We start from the raw sequence: 19,720 nt of genomic DNA, 5'->3' as shown, positions 1-19,720 counted from the left end.
ATTGCAGCTACCTCCTATCTAGCTCCAAGGCTCCAGATTTGCCTCCCCTAGTCCATCCTTCACATTGTCACTATTCCAACGAGATTTCTAAAAGGCAAATGGGATCAGGTCCCCACTGCCCACAAGATAGAGTACAAGCTGCTCAGCCTGAAACTCAGTGACCCCCCAGGACCTGTCTCTCAGCCTCAACCTTTTCAGTTTCATCATTGGCTACTGGCTGCCCATATCAGTTCCTGCCACACTGCACGCCAACAATGGGCATGGATTCTGTTCCGTCTGGTAAAGGAGGCTCTCCTCTTCACCCCCTATGCTTGCAGACCAGCATTCAATCATTTCTTAAGACCCACCTTATACAAGTCGCTTCTTCTGGGAGGCCCTCCTGATTCTCCAGCACACATGCCTGCCGCTGGAACCCCCCCACTACACTAACAAGATTTTGCTAATATCTCTGTTTACAGATAGGTGTCCACCAAGTACACTCTGCAAGACTCAAGGCTGAAAACCACAACAGAACCATCTCTGAATCCCAGGATTTGGTACAAAGAGATGCTCAGGAAGTGTTTAATGAAGTAATAATCGGATAGATGAATGGGTGGGTGGATGTGTGCGTGTGTGCAGGCATGCATGTATGTATGATGGGTGGATGGATACATAAATGGAAGGGTAGGAGAGAGAGAGGGAGAGATCTGTGGATGGGAGAATGGATGGATGGATTCATTTGTGGCTAGGTGGGTTAGTGGGTGGGTGGATGGATACATAGAAAGATGCATGGATGGATCGGTGGATGATGGATGGACAGATGGACAGATTCAAGGATGGATGAATGAGTGGATGGATGAGTGGGTTGACAGATAAATAGATGGTCAGATTCCTGGATAGATGGATTGATGTGCAGATGCTTCAGTGGATGGATAATAGGTGTATATGTAGGTTATTATTTTTAAGCCCAATTTGAGAGTATTTTTTCTGTAGTAATTAAGCTTAGTTATATATTTATGACCCACATTGATGTGTTTAATCTTCTAAACCTTTGTTTTATGCTTTTTTGGTTTTGTGCTTATTTTTTGTTATTTTTTGTGCTCCTTCTTTTCCTAAAAAAGAATTTTTATGTGAGTATGAATATGGTCACTTGGGGGTTTTATTCTTAACCAGTTTTTTAAAGTATAAATCCTGTGGGTTTTTCTTCATTCTATAAGAGCTTAACTTTATATTGTTGATATGGTTTGGCTGTGTCCCCACCCAAATGTCATCTTGTAGTTCCCATAACCCATATATGTCATGGGAGGAACCTGGTGGGAGGTAATTGAGTCACGGGGACAGTCATCTCCATGCTGTTTTCGTGATAGTGAGTTCTCATGAGAGCAGATGGTTTTATAAGGGGCTTGACCCCCTTTGCTTAGTATTTCTCTCTCCTGCTGCCCTGTGAACAGGTGCCTTCAGCCTTGATTGTAAGTTTCCTGAGGCCTCCCCAGCCATGCAGAACTGTGAGTCAATTAAACCTCTTTTCTTTATAAATTACCCAGTCTTGGGTATTTCTTCATAGCAGTGTGAGAATGGACAAATACAGTTGTTAAAAGTTTTGTTTTTAGTTTTCAAGTCTCTACAGGTCAAAGACAAGAATAAGCCATTATATTTTGACTTCTTCCTTTTAAGGAAAAACAGTGAATCCACCACTCTTTTCAGCAACCAACCTCCTCAACCCCTACTGATGCAGGATTTTTCTTGGCCACTTTGCCAGCCGGAGACCTCCAGCTAGCAATGCCCATGCCCAGGCCTCACTCAGTCCCAGGCTCACAAAGGGAGGTGCCCTGCCCACCTGGCCCATTGGGCCACGCCTGGCGTGCACTCCAGTGCAGATCTCATGGCCACTGTGACTGCACACTCAGCCCTGGCAGGAGGGGGGGGGTGTATGGGTGAGTGAGTGTGGGGCCTGGCTGGCCACTCCAAGCACAGGCACAGGAATGGGCTCCGTACAAGGCTTGTGGCTGGACCAGGCATGGTGCAAGCAGCTCCTGTGATGAAGTTCAGACAAGGAGAAGGCAGCGGCACCAAACCAAGGAAGCCCATGACCCTGAAGCCCTAGAAGGGTGTTACAGAGCACTAATAGCTCTTTTAGTCCCATTGTAGCCTGATAAATGGAGGCATGTTAACAGCTCTGTCATGTCCCATTGCCCCACTCCAGCCTGTGGCTCTGGGGCTGGCCCAGCCCTGCCACTGCTTTCTGTCCTGTGGGGTGGCTGCCAGCCACTGAAGGTGGGGCAGAGGGCTACAGTGTTGCTGCCTTATTCATACCCACATTCGGTGGGGTCCCGAGTTCTTGTCTCATATCCAAGAAGAATGAGATCATGCTGACGATCAAAGGGTGAGAAGAGTGGAGATAAGTTTTCTAAAGTGATGAGCCAGCTCTTAGTGGAGAGGGGATGTGAGGATGCTACCCCACCAAAAGTTGGGTGGTCTCTCTGCCTGTGTGGCTGGGTCCACAGTCTTTTATGGGATCAGAATGGAGGAGTATGTACTGATTCATTTGTGAGTATTCAAAAAAAGGCTAAGACGAGGGTAGCATTCAAAGGTGTGCAAGACAGTGTAAAAAACTAGTTAGGGAAGGGTGGGTATATTTCAAACAGTTGAAGGGTGGGATCAATCAGATGAAAGCATGCCAAACAGGAAGAGCGGTTCTCAAGCCAGTCCGTGGATTTATCCGAGACTTGTAGCTGGGCCTTCAGGCTTTAAACTGTCTTTGGATTGAAGGGGTTTCACCAGGGACCCACAACTATCTACCAAGGCATTTGACTGCCTCCTGCCACTATCACTGCCCTGCCACCAGTGGAAATGTTGGGGGCAGTAGAGACGTCGGGAAGACCAAATGTCAAGGACCCATTTCCTAGGACACACCTGGATGGGAGGAATGCGGTGGTTCTGTAGACCAGTGCCTTGGGCTCCATTCCTGATTCAGCCTCTGAATGCACCCACCTACGGAGCCTCTTCTACCAGCTGTAGCCCTGGCCCAGAACAGCCCCTGGTGGGTCTGCCCATAGCAGAGCTACCGTCGTTCCCCAGGAGAGGCTGCCATCCAGCACGAGTGCCCGGGTTCTGGGTCGATGATCTTTGCTATAGCAACCACGCATTTTGAATGGAAATGCACACTGAGTAATTGACAGCTATTTTTCTCTCTGCTAAAGCAAGAGAAATCCCATGCTGGCTGTCATTTAGATGCAGGGTGCTCTGATCCTGTAAAGGAAGCCCATGTTCTGAGACAAAAACATTCTGAGGAAGGAGGGAATGGCACAAGCTGGGAGCCTGCTCTGCCCAGCCTGGGACGAGTCCTTCACACATATTGTGCCGTTCAACTCCTAGAGCAGCCCTATGAGGTGGGGACACCAAACCTCATTGCATAGGCAAGGGACAGGAGAAGAGATGAAACCCAGCCCTCATGGGCTATCTCAAGTCCGTTTCTCTTCACTGTCTGGTTTTGCATTAGTGTTTTATTCTTTGAACATTTTTCAAATGTTTTATCAAAAACATATAAAATCTAATGATATTTTATTATAAAATTAACATTTATTTATAATGTTTTATACTTAAAGATGAGTTGGTGGCTTAACAAGGAAGATCAAAAGACTCCCTTTCTCAACCCCATCTGCACCATCAATGTCTAAAAATGTTGAAAATAATGAAAGGAAGGAATCTACTCCAATGAAACTGGGTGAAACCGTAGGTAAAAAAACAAAAATATGACAAGAGCTATTTCCTTAGCTTTATGGATGTTGATATTTGCTTTACTTTATCTTATGCAACAGAACATTTTCAGAGTATGATGCTATCAGTTAGGCAGCAGCAGCATTTAGAGAGCAATCTTTCAGAGTTTAAAGGAAAATGGAATGAAGTATTTTAAACATGGATCTGATGAGAGCTTGAGAAGCCAAAAATTGTTTGTTGCAGCTTTCCAAAGTGGAAATGAAAAAGCCAATGAAGCATCTTATAGAGTAACCACCTCGCACTGGCTGGAGAAGCCTGAGAGAAGAGGATAGCCACGAATGTGGACATAGCCACAAACGTGGGCATTGCTCAGTGGCTGCCAGCTGAAAAGTCAACAGAAGACATCACAGCATTGCCGCTCTCCAGTGATACGGTAACTCGTCGAATAAATACTGAGCTGCAAACATGAAGATTGAGTTAATATTTTGTTGGCAGAATTGTGCTTTTTTTCTTCACAAATGGAAGACTCTAGACACAGCTCGCCTTGCTATGTACTTCCATCGGTCTAGCATCGGCACTAACCTATCATCAAAGAAGGTCTTTCCGGTGACTTCTTGACAGCAAACACTAGTGACGTTGAAATATCCAGGCTGTAGAATGGCTTTTAAAATCTCATCACTTATTCTGGAACACTGCGCTGACATTTACACTGACGGCGTCAGAGCGATGGCCGGAGAAACTGACCCAACACTTACCACAATGAAGACAGAGACAGGAAGCCACACCAGCAGTCATGGCATTCATCTTGGCCACGTGCTTGTTCAGAAGAGAAAAAAATATGTCCTTGATGACAGCAAAAAATATGACTTTTGTTAAACTCCAGTGCTTGAATCCACACCTTTTTAACATTCTGCATGTCAAGACGAGGGGCACATAGAATTCTGCTTCAAGACAAAGCACAACACTAGCTCCTTTTTCATGGAACACAATTTTTACACGAAAGAACAACTGACAAAATGTGATCATCCAGATTTGGGTATTAGAAATTTTCTTTGTTCAAAAATAAACACAGTGGCCAGGCACCATGGTTCACACCTGTAATCCCAATACTTTGGGAGGCCAAGACAGGAGGATTCTTTAAGCCCAGGAGTTCAAGACCAACCTACGCAACATAGCAAGACTCCATCTCAGAAAGATGATAGATAGATAGATAGATAGATAGATAGATAGATAGATAGATAATAGATAGATAGATAGACAGACAGATAGATGATAGATAGATAGACAGACAGATGATAGACAGATAGATGATAGATAGATAGATGATAGACAGATAGATAGATGATAGATAGATAATAGATAGATAGATTATAGATAGAGGATAGATAGATAGAGGATAGATATATAGATGATAGAGAGATAGACAGATAGATAGATGATAGATAGATGATGATAGATGATAGATAGATTGATAGATAGATGATAGACAGATAGATAGGTGATAGATGATAGATAGATAGATAGATAGATAGATAGATAGATAGATAGATAGATACAGACAGATAGACAGATACAGACAGACAGATAGTAAGCCTGTCATTGCAAGGAAAACAACGACAATAGTTGTCAATAAAATGTGAATTTCTTGTGAAAATTAGAGCTTTGGAAAATGTGTGATCCCCCTTGTGAATAGCAGCTTCTCAACATTTAAAGGCTCTTCTGACATGATCAGTGGTGACATTAGCATGTGTGCTCATTTTTATTGTTTTGAAAAACACATAAGGCGTGCCATCGTATCCATTTTCAATCTACAGTTCAAGGACAGTGAGTGTATTCATATTGTCATGAAACAGCTCTCCAGAACTGCTTCATCCTGCAAATCTGAAGGTCTATGCCCAGTAAACACTAATTCCCTTTCCCTCCCTCCTGTTCCTGGTAACCACTATTCCACTTTCTGTTTCTATGAATTTAACTACTTCAGACGCTTCACATAGATAATTGGATACTATCTATCAACATTCCTGTTAAAGACAAGACGAAGATATCTAACTGTCGTTACTGTTATTGAACATTATCCTAGAGATACCAACATGAATAAGAGAAAGAGATAAGATATATAAAAACTGAGAAAGTTCATCACCCGCCTATGAGTGAGAACATGCGGTATTTCATTTTCTGTTCTTGTGTCAGTTTGCTGAGAATGATGTTCTCCAGATTCATCCATGGCCCTACAAAGGACACGAACTCATCGTTTTTGATGGCTGCGTAATATTCCATGGTGTATATGTGCCACATTTTCCCAGTCCAGTCTATCGTCGATGGGCATTTCGGTTGGTTCCAGGTCTTTGCTATTGCAAACAGTGCTGCAATGAACATTTGTGTGCATGTGTCCTTATAGTAGAATGATTTATAGTCCTTTGGATATATACCCAGTAATGGGATTGCTGGGAGGAAGGCAGCAAATCACACTGCCATCTGTGTACCTATGCAACTATCTTGCATGTCCTGCATATGTACCCCAAAACCTAAAATGCAATAAAAAAAACTGAGAAAGTATGGAATTATTATTATTATTTGCAGATGATATAATTATATATCTGGAAATTCCAAGAAAATTAACTGAAAAACTATTACGAACAACAATAGAATTCAAGTATGCAGACATGAAGTTGGCATATGGAAGTCAATAGCTTTTATACATTAAAACAAAATTTATTAGAAGGTGAAATAAAAATGATTAAAATATCTACAAATAAACCTAAGAAATGCTCAAGCTCTACTTTTTAAAAATTAAAATGGAACTAGATATAAAAGAAGACTTGGCCCCCCTGAACCCCTCCACCCCTGCCCCTGCAGCTGCCCCACAGGGTCCCTTAAAGAAAAAAAAATTAAAATAAAATAAAAGAAGACTTAAAGTATGTACACACATGCCATGTTTTAGCATAGGAAAGCTAGACAACATCAAGATGTTAATTATCCTCATAAAATACATCAATTCACTGTTTTGGGAAACCAGACACGCTGATTCAAAAGTTCCCACCAAAGAGATTAGTGAGTGACTAGTCCTACCAGTCGGTAAAATGTGTTAAAACTGCAAGAATTTTAAAACTCTGATCCGGGTACATTCATACACAGATCATCCACACGTTTGGAAGATCCCAAATACATGAGGGAATTTACTGTATTATAAAAGCAGACTGTCCCATTAAAAGAGAAGATGATGCAATTAATAGAGCCTGGGAAGAAAAGTGAATCCCTCCCTTACATTTTATAGAAAAAACAACCCAGAGGGATGAAAGAGTTCAGTGGAAGGATAAAAGTACTAGAAGAAAACAAAAGAGAATTATTTAAATCTCAGGACGGCTAGAACTTCTGAGCAGGTTCAAATGCACACACACCTAGACACAGATATATACCAAAAAAGTGCACATTTTCACTACATGTTTCTAAATTATGTAATGTAAAAAAAACACATAAAGTTGAAAGACATAAAAGAGTAGGAAGATGCAGGCATTTCCTATCACAGAAGAAACTTTAATATGTAAAAAGCTTCTCGAGATCAATAAGAAAGTCAATAGATAAAAGAAAAAAAATAGATGACAGTTATAAACAAACGCTTTGCAGAAAGGGAAAAACCCATTGCTTAAACGTTTGAAGAAATATTCAACTTTGGTTCTAGTAAGGAAAATGCAAACTAAAATTAGATTTTTTTCTTTTTTACTTACAAGATTGGCTAAGATCAAAATATGTGTCAATTCCATGTTGATATGGGTGTGAGAGAACAGGCCACTGAGTGCCCTGGGTAAGAGCATGGGCTCTGTAGCAAAAATGCCTAGATTTCAGTTTCTGTTTCGTCACTTAATAAACCTGGGAAAACTGCTTCGTCCAAGTAAACCTCAATTTCCTAATCTATAAAATGGGGTTGTCCTGAGGATTGACTTGAAATTTGTCAAATGCCTAGAACAGATATGTTACATGTGCTATTAAATACCTGTAGCATACGTGTTACATGTAATGTTAAATACAAAACCAGTATATTGGTGATGAAAGTGTAAACTGGCATAAATCCTATGGATAAAAAATTAATTAAAATGTAACATGCACACAGCCTCTAAGCAGCAATGCTACTTCCAGAATTTTAATGCTACCAACATGCCCTCGTGTGTGTGAAATGTATGCACGACACATTGATTAGAGCCTTGTCTGAAGTTCTGAGATTCCCAATATCACCACTCAGGGCTGGAAAGTGAATTAGGGTACATCCATGTAATGGAAATTAGAAAACAAGATAGACCCCAGGAAACCGAGGAAGAAAACAAAGGAAAGACAAGCAGAGATTACTGAATTAGAAAAGCAGAAAAAAGTACCAATAAATTAATATGACAACTGCTGCTGCTTTTGTTTTGTGTGAAAAAAATGGGTAAGTCTCTGGAAAATATAATTCAAAAAATAAGAAACACACAAAAATGCATACATTACCAAAGTACCGTGTATACTTTTATGTTAATGTATTTTGAGCTTTCAATGAAATGAGACATTTCCCTGGGAAAACATAAATCATAAAAAATTATAGAAAATGTCAATGACTAATAACAACACAAGGAAATTTTAAATTTTAATTTAAAAAACCTCTAAGTTGTTTCAGGCTCAGATGGTTTCAAATAACAGATCCCTCCAGTGCCAGATAAACAGTTCCAGGCCATTAAAACAAATCTCCCCGTTTGTTTTATAACAGCATTTAACCTTGAATCCAAACCTAGCTGCAGGACACCGAAGAAAGCCGCAGGCCAGTCTCACGGATTCATAGACACGCAAAGCTCCTCTTCTCACTGGACAACGGGCAAGCTCACCGCATGGCAGGCACCCGGCTGTGTCTCCGGGACACAGCAGGGAGCACTCTGGGGAAGCAGAGACTGCAGGCTAAATACACACCACAAGCCTAGAAAAGTGTGCAGAGCTGCGGGGCAAGAAGGATGCCTGAGGGCCGGGTGCGGGGGCTCACGCCTGTAATCCCAGCACTTTGGGAAGCTGAGGCAGGTGAATCACGAGATCAGGAGTTCGAGATCAGCCTGGCCAACATGGTGAAACTCTGTCTCTACTAAAAATACAAAAATTAGCGGGGTGTGGTGGTTGGGCACCTGTAATCCCAGCTACTCAGGAGGCTGAGGCTAGAGAATCCTCTCCCTCAGTGATGCCCACACCTCCCTGACACCCATACCTGTCTCAGTGACACCCACGCCTCCCTCAGTGATGCCCACGCCTCCCTCAGTGGCGCCCACGCCTCCCTCAGTGACACCCAAGCCTCTCTCAGTGATGTCTGTGCATCCCTGGGCCACAGTGCACTAGAGGCACCCCCGCTCCTGACAGGCATGACCCAAGCATGGCATGTGCCCCTGGCTCACAGCCATTTTCTGAAGTTTTGGCAGATGCCCAGAAGCTTCAGACAGGCCTGATGGCTGCAGCCACCCAGTGACCTGCGGTCTCACCCTCCATGGCTTCGGTGGCCCGTAGTGCGCTGGTCAGAAAACAGTAAGTACAGCATAGAAAGCCATTTTAAGAGAGCACATTCACACAACTGTCAGCACAGCACATCGTAAGAATTGTGCATTTTCTTACTGTGATGGTTGCTCACCTCTTGCTATGTGGAATTGTAAGTTACACTATCACAGGTATGGATGTAGAATACAAAGCACAGCACTGCACACATAGGGGTCAGAATTGCCCAGAGCTTCAGGCATCTGCTGGGGGGCTTGGAACGTGTCCCCACAGGTAAAGGGGGACTGTGTTTGATAAATAGAAAGGAAAAGATAATGGTATATCGGATTTGCCCAGGATACAAGGATAAATACCCAGAAAACCCCAGAGAAATTACTTTTGTAAAAATATAGTGTTTCCGCTGCTCACAATAGCAAAGACTTGGAACCAACCAAAATGCCTATCAATATAGACTGGATAAAGAAAGTGTGGCACATGTAAACCATGGAATAGTATGCAGCCATAAAAAGGAATGAGATCATGTCCTTTGCAGGAACATGGATGAAGCTAGAAACTGTCATTCTCAGCAAACTGACACAAGAGAAAACCAAACACCGCATGTTCCCACTCATAAGTGGGAGTTGAACAATGAGAACACATGGACACAGGGAGGGGAACATCACACACCGGGGTCTGTCAGGGGGTGGGGGACAGGGGGAGGGAGAGCATTAGGAGAAATAGCCTAATGTATATCACAAGTTGCTGGGTGCAGCAAACCGCCATAGCATGGCATGTGTATACCGATACAGCAAACCTGTACGTGCTGCATGTGCATCCCAGGTCTTAAAGTATAACTTAAAAAAAATAGTGTTCCATAGCACAGAAGGGGGCTGTGGTTAACAATCATATTCTGTGTATTTCAAGCTAGCTACAAGAGAAGCTTTGAAATGTCCTCAACACAAAGAAATGATCCATGCTTGGCCGGGCGCGGCAGCTCACGCCTGTAATCCCAGCACTTTGGGAGGCCGAGGCGGGTGGATCACGAGGTCAAGAGATCGAGACCATCTTGGTTAACATAGTGAAACCCTGTCTCTACTAAAAGTACAAAAAATTAGCTGCGCATGGTGGCGCGTGCCTGTAATCCCAGCTACTCAGGAGGCTGAGGCAGGAGAATTGCCTGAACCCAGGAGGCGGAGGTTGCGGTGAGCCGAGATCACACCATTGCACTCCAGCCTGGGTGACAAGAGCGAAACTCTCTCTCAAAAAAAAAAGAAAAAGAAATGATCCACACTTGGGGTGATGGCTATTCCAAATATCTAATTTGATCATGACACATTGTATACATGTATCAAAATCACATGTATTCTGTAAGTATGTACAATAATTATGCATCAATAAACATTGTCAAAAAACATGATTGATGACAGTTTAGCGACCTGGCTGGGTTCTACGGATTACAACCTATAGTTCTCCTATGTAACAGTAATTACCAGTTAGTGACTAAAATGGGGAAAAGAAAAGGTTCCGCTCAAAATAACGGGTAAAATGTCTGCATGACCTCGAAGGCACAGCAATACAAATACTTCAGTACTGACGTGAAGACAAAACTATCAGGTCTACTGACAAAAAAACACACAAGAGCGTGTTATATTCATGGAAAGTATGAACACGACACCTATATCAGTTCTCTCAAAATAGTTCAACTATTTGCTCTAATCCCAGTTGAAGTCCTAATTGATAAACAACAACCAAACTTTTCAGTAATACTGCAGAGCACTAGCCGGACATAAATGAAAAGGACATTTGGAAAAGAAGGGAAATCCCCTTCCCTCCCAGCTGCTGGGATGTATATTTAAAACAACAGCAATCAGGCTCTGTGGGGCTAGCACAAAAATAACAGGTGGATCCTTGAGCTGAAATCCATAGACTTGAAATGGGCCTTATATATCTAAAGACTTGATATACGATAGATGAACGACCAGGAATGATTTCAGGAGGTGATGAAAATATCATAAAGCTGATTGACAGTGGTGGTTACACAACACACAACTTGGCAAAACAACTTGAATCATGGAAATGTATACTTGACAGGGTGGATTTGATGTTATGCAAAATATGCCTCTATAAAGCTCTTGCATTTTATTTCAGATGGCCTCTCCCTCTGTCACCAGGCTGGAGTGCAGTGCTGTGACCTAAGCTCACTGCAACCTCCACCTCCCGGGTTCAAGCGATTCTCGTGCCTGGGCCTCCAGAGTAGCTGGGATCACAGGCACGCGCCACCATGCCCAGCTAATTTTTGTGTTTTTAGTAGAGACGGGGTTTCACCACGTTGGCCAGGATGGTCTTGATCTCCCGACCTCATGATCCGCCAGCCTCGGCCTCCCAAAGTGCTGGGATAACAGGTGTGAGCCACCGCGCCCGGCCCATAAAGCTCTTTTTTAAGGATTTCGGGAGATTTCCAGATCAAGATTGTGGTCTCAATTTGGGGAGGACCGTTCCCCTCCCCAAATCCCATGTAAATGATTCAGGAACCTAAGCATCAACACAGTACTGGAAAACAGAGAGAGGAGAATTTGTGAATAAAAGTGCTGAGAGAATCTGAGATGAATAACATGGTGAGATGAACTGATAGAGAAAGTGAGCTGCCCAGAAAGGCCTGAGAAGGCAGCCCTGGCACTGGAAGGATCCCCTGCAAAAATGGGCGCTGATTTCTCAGCGAGCAATCCTCAAACCCCGAGAACTGGTGGACAGAAGCTGGAGATGGAAGCTGCCATGGAACGTAAGAAACAAGGACAAATGACAGAGATGGTGCTGGGCCCTTCCCCGCAGCAGAGGGGGCATCCGGTCCAGACTGTATTTGGCCAGTGCCGACCGGTACTCCAGTGAAGCTGGACATGTGGCCCCAAGGGCTCCAGCCACAGGCTAGAGCAGAGGTTCTCAGGGGCCAAAGCCCATGGCCAACTTCTGTAACGTTATAGAGGTATACAGCCAGACCCACTTGTCCACCTGGCATCTCTGACTGTTCTCTGCTGCAATGGTAGACTTGAGTAGTCATCCTTGGGCTTATACCTCCCCTAAACTGAAAATATTTATTCTGTGGCCCTGAGCGGAAAAAGCTTTCAACCTGTGGGTTAGAGAGAAAGTGTGGCACTAGCTACCAGGGCCACCGCAGGTCACTTTATCAGACATGGATACAAATACACTTACCTACAGGACCAGTGCTTCCACGCCGCAGTTAAATCCTCTAACTCAGATCTCATAATGACCAGGCGGCCAGCTAATCCATGATGAATCAGGATGAATGCACGAAGCAAACGGATATGTTAAATTTCCAATTAGCATCCACAGAGACTCGAAAGGATACTACGTCCAGAATATTGGAGCTGGCCACGGTTTTTTCAAGGGGGGATTAAATACCAAAAAAGAGATCTTTGAAATTTAAAACATGATTACTAAAATAACAGGCGCTGTGAGTAACACGACTGAAACTCAGACTGGTGAACTGCAAGTCAGTCATTAAATTCTCTTGGAGCATGAGAAGAACTGAGAGAGATGGGAATTACAAGCATTGGGTGAGAGACAGGCTACAGACTCAGGATAAATGATCGCATTCCCGTGGGGGCCCAAAGGAGGGTGGGGGGAAAGAATTAATTAAAGAACTATGAGAAGAAAATCTCCCCTGGAACAGAAAAAAAATGGGAGTCTTCAAATCATGGGAGTCCTGTTAAGGAGTAATAGAAAAATGACACACTGCTATATATATTCTGGTGAAACCTCCAACTCAATGGATTAAGAACTCCTTTAAGCCTGCAGAGTATAAAAATGATAGGTTGCCTTTAAAAAAGAACAAAAATCCCACTCACGTGGGTCATTCTTCTCTGCAATTCAGAAGTGCTAGAAGATAACATTTGTGCACTGCTACAAGGTTCTGAGCAAGCAGGACCTCAAACTGGAATTCTGTAGCTGGACAAAACTATTGGGAGGGCAAAATGACACTGACCTGTTCGTGAAGACCCAACTTACTATACACAGCTCTTTCTGAGAAAAATAATTATGGGGTAAAAGTCATTAGAATGAGAGAAAAATGAGAAAGGAATGGCATTGGCATAAAAATCATGAGCAAATAGATCATTAAAAATTAGTTAAGTCCACATATTAATAATTACTGAGAAAATGAGGATGAATGCAGCTGTTAGAAAATATTCCCCACATAGACAAGACATAATGTTCTTAAATTAATTGACATAATGTAAAAGGAAAAAAATCATATTCTGGAACTAAAATTCCAAATGATTGCAAAAAACAGAATGTGCCAAATGTCTTGTCGTAGTCAAGTGGTAATTTATGAATGCTGATTAATTCTTGAAGTTGATAGAAATGTGTCTTAATATATTTTTTTTTTGAGACGGAGTTTCGCTCTTGTTACCCAGGCTGGGTGCAATGGCACGATCTCGGCTCACCGCAACCTCTGCCTCCTGGGTTCAGGCAATTCTCCTGCCTCAGCCTCCCGAGTAGCTGGGATTACAGGCACGTGCCATCATGCCCAGCTAATTTTTTTTTTTGTATTTTTAGTAGAGATGGGGTTTCACCATGTTGACCAGGTTGGTCTTGATCTCTTGACCTCGTGATCCACCTGCTTCAGCCTCCCAAAGTGCTGGGATTACAGGCTTGAGCCACCGTGCCAGGCCAGAAATGTGTCTTAATATTTTATAGATTAGGACTATTTGGGTTGCATGAAACAGAAACCCAACTCAACCCAGCTTAGGTAAAACTATGAATCCATTGAAAGGACCTGAGAATGTCTTATGGGACCCACAGAGAAAACCGGGGTTGGACCTCAGGGACAATGGGTCCAGGGCTTCAGAAGCCAAGGGCCATAGCTGCCTCTCTCTCCATCCCGCACCTTGCCTCTGTGTGGGTGACCCTCCTCTCTGAGTAGGTCTGCTTCTGAGATCCACAGTGCAAGAGGCATGGACAGTGTTTGCACACTGTATCCACCCCCCTAGGCACTCAAAGAAAAGTTGAATTCCTTTTTCTCAGTAATAGTTCCAACACCCTTGGAAAGACTCCAATTGGCAGAGCTTGGATCATGTGCCCACTGCAGAATCAATCAATCAGCTGGGACCATGAGGCCCGATCACATTGTGTGGCTGACCCAGGGAGACGTGTGCCAGCAAGGGGTGTCACATCCTGGAAATGGGTGCTGGGGCAAACAAGCCAGTGAGTGACCACTGCAGTCCACCGCTTGTCTGCCCAGCACATGTGAGCTCACACCCACTCACATATAATTCCCTGAATGAGCTGGATACAGTGCAGCCTTTTAAGAGGACAGTGCACCAATAGCAGTTCAGGAATTTGGCCCACCCAAGTATTTGAGCCAGGCAGAGAGAGAGGTGGGAAATGAGAGGCCTGGAGCTCCCACTAGTGGGCAGCCTGAGCCCTGCAACAGCCTGCGGGAGCAGCACTGGGTCTGGAACTGCAGACTTGGGTACCACAGGGAGGAAAAACAGGTTCGTTCCTGTGCTCCAGTCCTGGAGGGAAGGAGAGACATTAAACTACACTCACAAATAATGGCATGGGCTAAATTAATGCTCCAGGGCCGGGCGCGCTGGCTCACGCCTGTCATCCCAGCACTTTGGGAGGCCCAGGCAGGTGGACCACAAGGTCAGGAGTTCTGGTTCTGGAGTTCGAGACCAGCCTGGCCAACATGGTGAAACTCCGTCTCTGCTAAAAACACAAAAATTAGCCAGGCGTGGGGATGAGTGCCTATAATCCCAGCTACCCAGGAGGCTGAGGCAGGAGATTGCTTGAACCCGGGAGGTGGAGGTTGCAGTGAGCCAAGATCTCATCATTGCACTCCAGCCTGGGTGACAGAGCGAGACTCTGTCTCAAAAAAAAAAAAATAATAATTAATGCTCTGGACCCAAGGCACAGTGGACACCCACAAATCTGAGTGTGTGGATACACACATATTTGAGTCCTGGCATGTAAAACAGCAGGGCACCGTGTCCCAGTGTAGAAAGGTGTCTCTTCATTGCTGTCTTGGGAAAATACCGGGAGATTTCCCTACAGGAGCTAAAACAGCTAAAATTGGGCTTTATTTAGAGGTTGCGCTCACTTCCATTCATTCTCTACATGTTTGCGTGGCTGCTCCCTCCCTGCTCCGCCCCTGCAGAACCAGAACTCCTGACTTGGACCTTGCTGACCCTGTTATGGGTGGATGTGCCTTCACAACTGTCCACATACAGGTCCATGTCTCCCAAATCTTAAGATACTTGAGGACAGGCGCTGTGCACAGCTTGGGATGAGTATGCACTGTGAAGGCAGACAGACTGCCCCTACTCCTCCAGAAAGGTCAGCTCCTCATCACCCTCAGCTTCCTCATCGTTGGGAAATAATGGCAAAGGCAAAAATAACCACAATCATAATGCATTAAGTCCTCATAATTAAAGAGAATAGCAGGTGAAACCCCGTCTCTAGTAAAAATATAAAAATTAGCTGGCTGTGGTGACATGCGCCTGTAATCTCAGCTACTCAGGAGGCTGATGCAGAAGAATCACTCGAACCCAGGAGAGAGAGGGTGCAGTGAGCCAAGATCGCACCATTGCACTCCAGCCTGGGTGACAGAGTGACACTCCATCTCAAAAAAAAGAAAAGAAGAAAAGAGCAGCAAACACTCACGAGTGCTTCTGTGGGGAAGCATCAGTCCAGGACCTCCCTGTGCCCCAACTCATTCACCCGCTCCGAACTCCATTCTTCAAACGGAGTAAACTGAGGTAGAGACAAGGCAATGATGTCATCCCTGAGCCCATTTGGCTCATCTGCAAAATGGGTACAAGCCACAGTCTGGGGGTCTGGAGAGACCCAGGTGTGTGACAGAGCTCCCTCCCACGAGTGCTGGGCATTTGTGGGATGTCTCAGAGCCCTCAGGCCCCAGCTGAATTCCCAAAGCACTGTGGAAAATGGCCCAGACAAAGCACTCCGAGCTGAGGGAAGATGGGTGTCCACACGGTGGGGCTCTCAAGCCCGTCCCCTTCCTGCTAAACTCAAAGCTTTAGTGTCCCCTTGCAGGCTTGTGTGGGAGGATGAGGAGTTGGTGAGGCTTCTTGGCTGTGGGCAACAGGAACTGATGAGAGGACTCTGGGTTGTGCCCAGGGGAGAAGAGGGCAAGGATGAGGGGGCACTGGGGCATGGCGGGAGCTCAGGGCCTCCAAGGCGATCTACTCTCCAGCCTTTGGGTTCAGGAATTAGACCTGAGAGCCGCCATCAGGTGGGCCTGGCTGGGCTGCTTTGTGCATCCGCCACTGGAACTGCCCCACCCGATGCCTGACGATGACTGAGGATGGCTCCTGGAGAGGTGGGGCCGGCAGCCAGCACTTCGGGGCTGTGCCTCAGCCCAGCACAGAGCAGGACCCATCCCCACCAACCCTCCCGGGCGGCGTGGCCTTGCACCACACTTGTCCAGCTTTGCTGGCTGACGATATTGGGATCCCTCCCAGCGAGGTCCACTCATCCCACAGACACCGATGGGGCCCTGCCCAGGCCCTGGATGGCAGGAGCTGGCCCTCCCCCATGGGCAGGTGCATCCCTGGAGAGTGTGGAGGCCTCTCTGGGCCTCAGCCCCAAGCCCTCCATGAAAGTGTCCACACAGTGTCCCCCGATGAGCTCCTCTGGCAATGCCCACAATGTGAGGCCCTCCTGAGCAGGGCGGAGAACAGCGCAGCTCCGAGCCTCCCCTCCTGAAGGATCTCATCCCACCAAGGCACCGCCCTGTGGGGACAGGGCTGCAGACCACCACTTGGGCTGGCAGGTGTGGCCCCTGGCTGGTGGCCTTCAGGCCAGGAAGAAGATAGCCAGGAGGGGCGTGGCCATGATTCCCAAAACATGGGAAACCTGGGCTTGGTCCTCAGCCAGCCCAACCCACCCAGTCCCAGATTCTTTCTCCAGAGGGTCTGCACCCCCACCCCGGTTTCTGCCTGCTATCTCACCCTGCCCCTGTCCTGCTCCTCAGCCGCCATGCTCCAGAGTGTGCCAAAGATGGAATGTGAGAGGAGCGCCTGTCACACTCTCCTGACAAGTGAGAAACGCACAGGCCATATGAACAGGCGAGATGACGCATAGGGGGCCTATCCAGCTTCATCACAGGAATTGGCCCTGCTCACTGTGTGGCCGACACTGGCTCACAGAATGGCCATCCCCAGGGACCCCATCCCCCTCAACAATCACCTCCCTCTTCAGGAGGAAAAAAAAAGCACAACCATTTAATGATGCACCCTTGGAGTGCTGGCAGGCAGAGGGAGGACTGGAGGGGAGCAGGATCTGATTAATTTAACGGGGAGTCCCGGGGAAGAATCTCAGAGATAGAGCAAAGAGGCATTTCAAAAGCACAGCGATAAACACACCACATCACGCAGAACAAACAGAAGCAGCCGCTTTGCCGATAAGTGCTTCAGCTTTGCGACTTTCGAGATGAAACGGCCCAGCTGAGACAGATGGAGTGAATTTGATGGGCTGGGGGCTGCCCGGGCAGCATCCTGAGCTGCTCCCCTCTCCCCACCCCCCGAGTATGTTCCCGACGACAGTTAGGATCTTGCCTTTTGCTCTGAAGACTTCTGACAGTTCTGATCCGCCGGTTTCTTATCTGGCTGTCATGCATTTCTCCTGTGCCGGGGTCACATCCGTTTGGGGAATAAATCTGTTTTGAAAGTGGCAGTTGGGAGATGAAGGCACTGAGGACTCCCAGCCGGTCAAGCCCCTCTCTGTCCCGGGGCAGCCACAAACCTTCTCACTGCAGGGGGCATTCAGAGCCATCCTGCCTGGAGACTCAGCCCTCAACATCCTTCCCATCTCAGAGATGGTAAAACCGAGGCCCAGCAAGCTTGGGCTCTGTAACCACTGACTGACAGCTGGGGCTCACGACCAGTCTTCTGGCCCCAGACTCGGTAACCTTTTCCTCAGGAGGCCAGCCTGCACAGAGAGCTGTTGGGAAAGTCCCCCGTCTGCAGCTATCACTGACACCTGGTGCAGAGGGGCAGGTGCACCGGGGAGGAGAGTAGGCCTGTGTTTGGAGTCACAGCACAGGCAGGATCCCGTGCTGGCTGCAGATGAGTGCTCTGAAATTGGGCAGACCTGGTTCAGACATCAGTCCTACTACTTACCAGCTGTGTGAGCTGGAGAGGTTTCTTGCCCTCTCTGAGCCAAAGGTGCCACTGCCTCGGAGGTTTCTGGCCACAAAAGTGACAGCCCAAGGATCCCGTAACACCTGCACTGCAGGGAGAGCTGTCCCACATCTGCCGGGCCAAGCCCTCCACACACTGAGCAGCAGAGCCAGCCCCGCGGCACTGCGTGTTGTGCCGCCTCCTGCCGGCCCCTTCATGTCTCTTTCCAAAGCCCTGCATTCTTCCTGCTTTGAAGCAGGGAAGAGCTGCCTCACATTTTCTAGCCTTGCGTGGAGACCAGGTCACTGCTGGGGATGCCTGGACCACGTCCACGTGTTTCATCCCAGCTGCTGGTCAGCCTTGAACTCCACACCCTTCGGCTCTGAGTGTGTGATCCACAGCACGCAGGAAGCACTGTCTTCACTGGTGAGGTTTGCCCCCACCAGGCTCCTGCCTTCAAGGGTACACAGAGCTCTAGACAGCTCAACGTCAGCAGGATGAGGGTGGGGGACAGGACTGGCAGGTGGTATGAGTGCAGATTCAGCAGATGCACCAATGATGGGATAGAATAAAACCCTTTCCAGGATCAAAACATGCTGGGAGTGAGATCAGGGTGATTCATCCACAGTGATGGCGGGAGGACCACTTCAAGGTGGGGGTCAGGGTGGTCCAAGCAGAGCCTGAATGAGCAGGAGGATACCCCCACCCACTGACATCTGGAGACAGAACATTCCAAGCCAGGGAAGTGCTGGTGCAGAGGTGCTGAGGCCAGAGAGGGTGTGTGGGGCTCCAGGGACAGGAGGGCCAGTGCCGCCAGAGCGAAGGCGCGGGTGTGGCTGGGGATGAGCATGGGAGGATTGAGAGTTTCCTGTGTGTGAAAGGGCGAAGCCGGCAGGACACGCTAGGCAAGCCTTTCCCAGCTACGCCGAAGAACATGTCGTGAGGCTTCATTCGCACCACCAAGAGCCAGGCTGCATCGGGTCCTCATGCCCAGGGACTGTGGGAAGCCCTTTCTGCATAACTCACATTCTGTGGGTGAAGAAACTGAGGCATGAGAGGTTAAGTCTGCTGCCCAAGGTCACACAGTGAGTAGGATTCAAACCATATGGGGAGATGGTGAGGAAGGCCGGGCAGTGGTCCAGCCATGAGGGGACCCCGGTTTGAGCCCGGGTGAGGACCCTGGGCATGGAGGGGTGGGAAAGCGGACATGGGAGGAGCCCTGACAAGAGTGACCAGAGCACTGGCGTCCACACACCTGGAGGAGCCTGGAGCACCAAGCCAAGGACAAGACACATATGCCCTTCCGAAGCCACGTGGGCACAAGGGGCTGGCGAGTCACCACCATCTGAAAGGCCCATGCGCCAGCCCTTGGAGCCCCTCCTTGCCCAGAG

The 19,720-nt window shown here is 46.8% G+C and overlaps 1 protein-coding gene across 8 annotated transcripts in view; it reads right to left on the bottom strand.

Moving 5' to 3' along the window:
• Positions 1-19,720, bottom strand: part of TBC1D22A (TBC1 domain family member 22A) — a 508,739-nt gene that overhangs the window by 39,187 nt on the left and 449,832 nt on the right. The gene's annotated exons all lie outside the window — the stretch shown is intronic.

The sequence above is a fragment of the Callithrix jacchus genome, chromosome 1, assembly GCF_049354715.1.
Source record: "Callithrix jacchus isolate 240 chromosome 1, calJac240_pri, whole genome shotgun sequence".
NCBI lineage: Eukaryota > Metazoa > Chordata > Mammalia > Primates > Cebidae > Callithrix > Callithrix jacchus.
The sequence above is the reverse complement of the archived record's forward strand: the minus strand, read 5'-3'. Positions and strand labels throughout refer to the sequence as shown.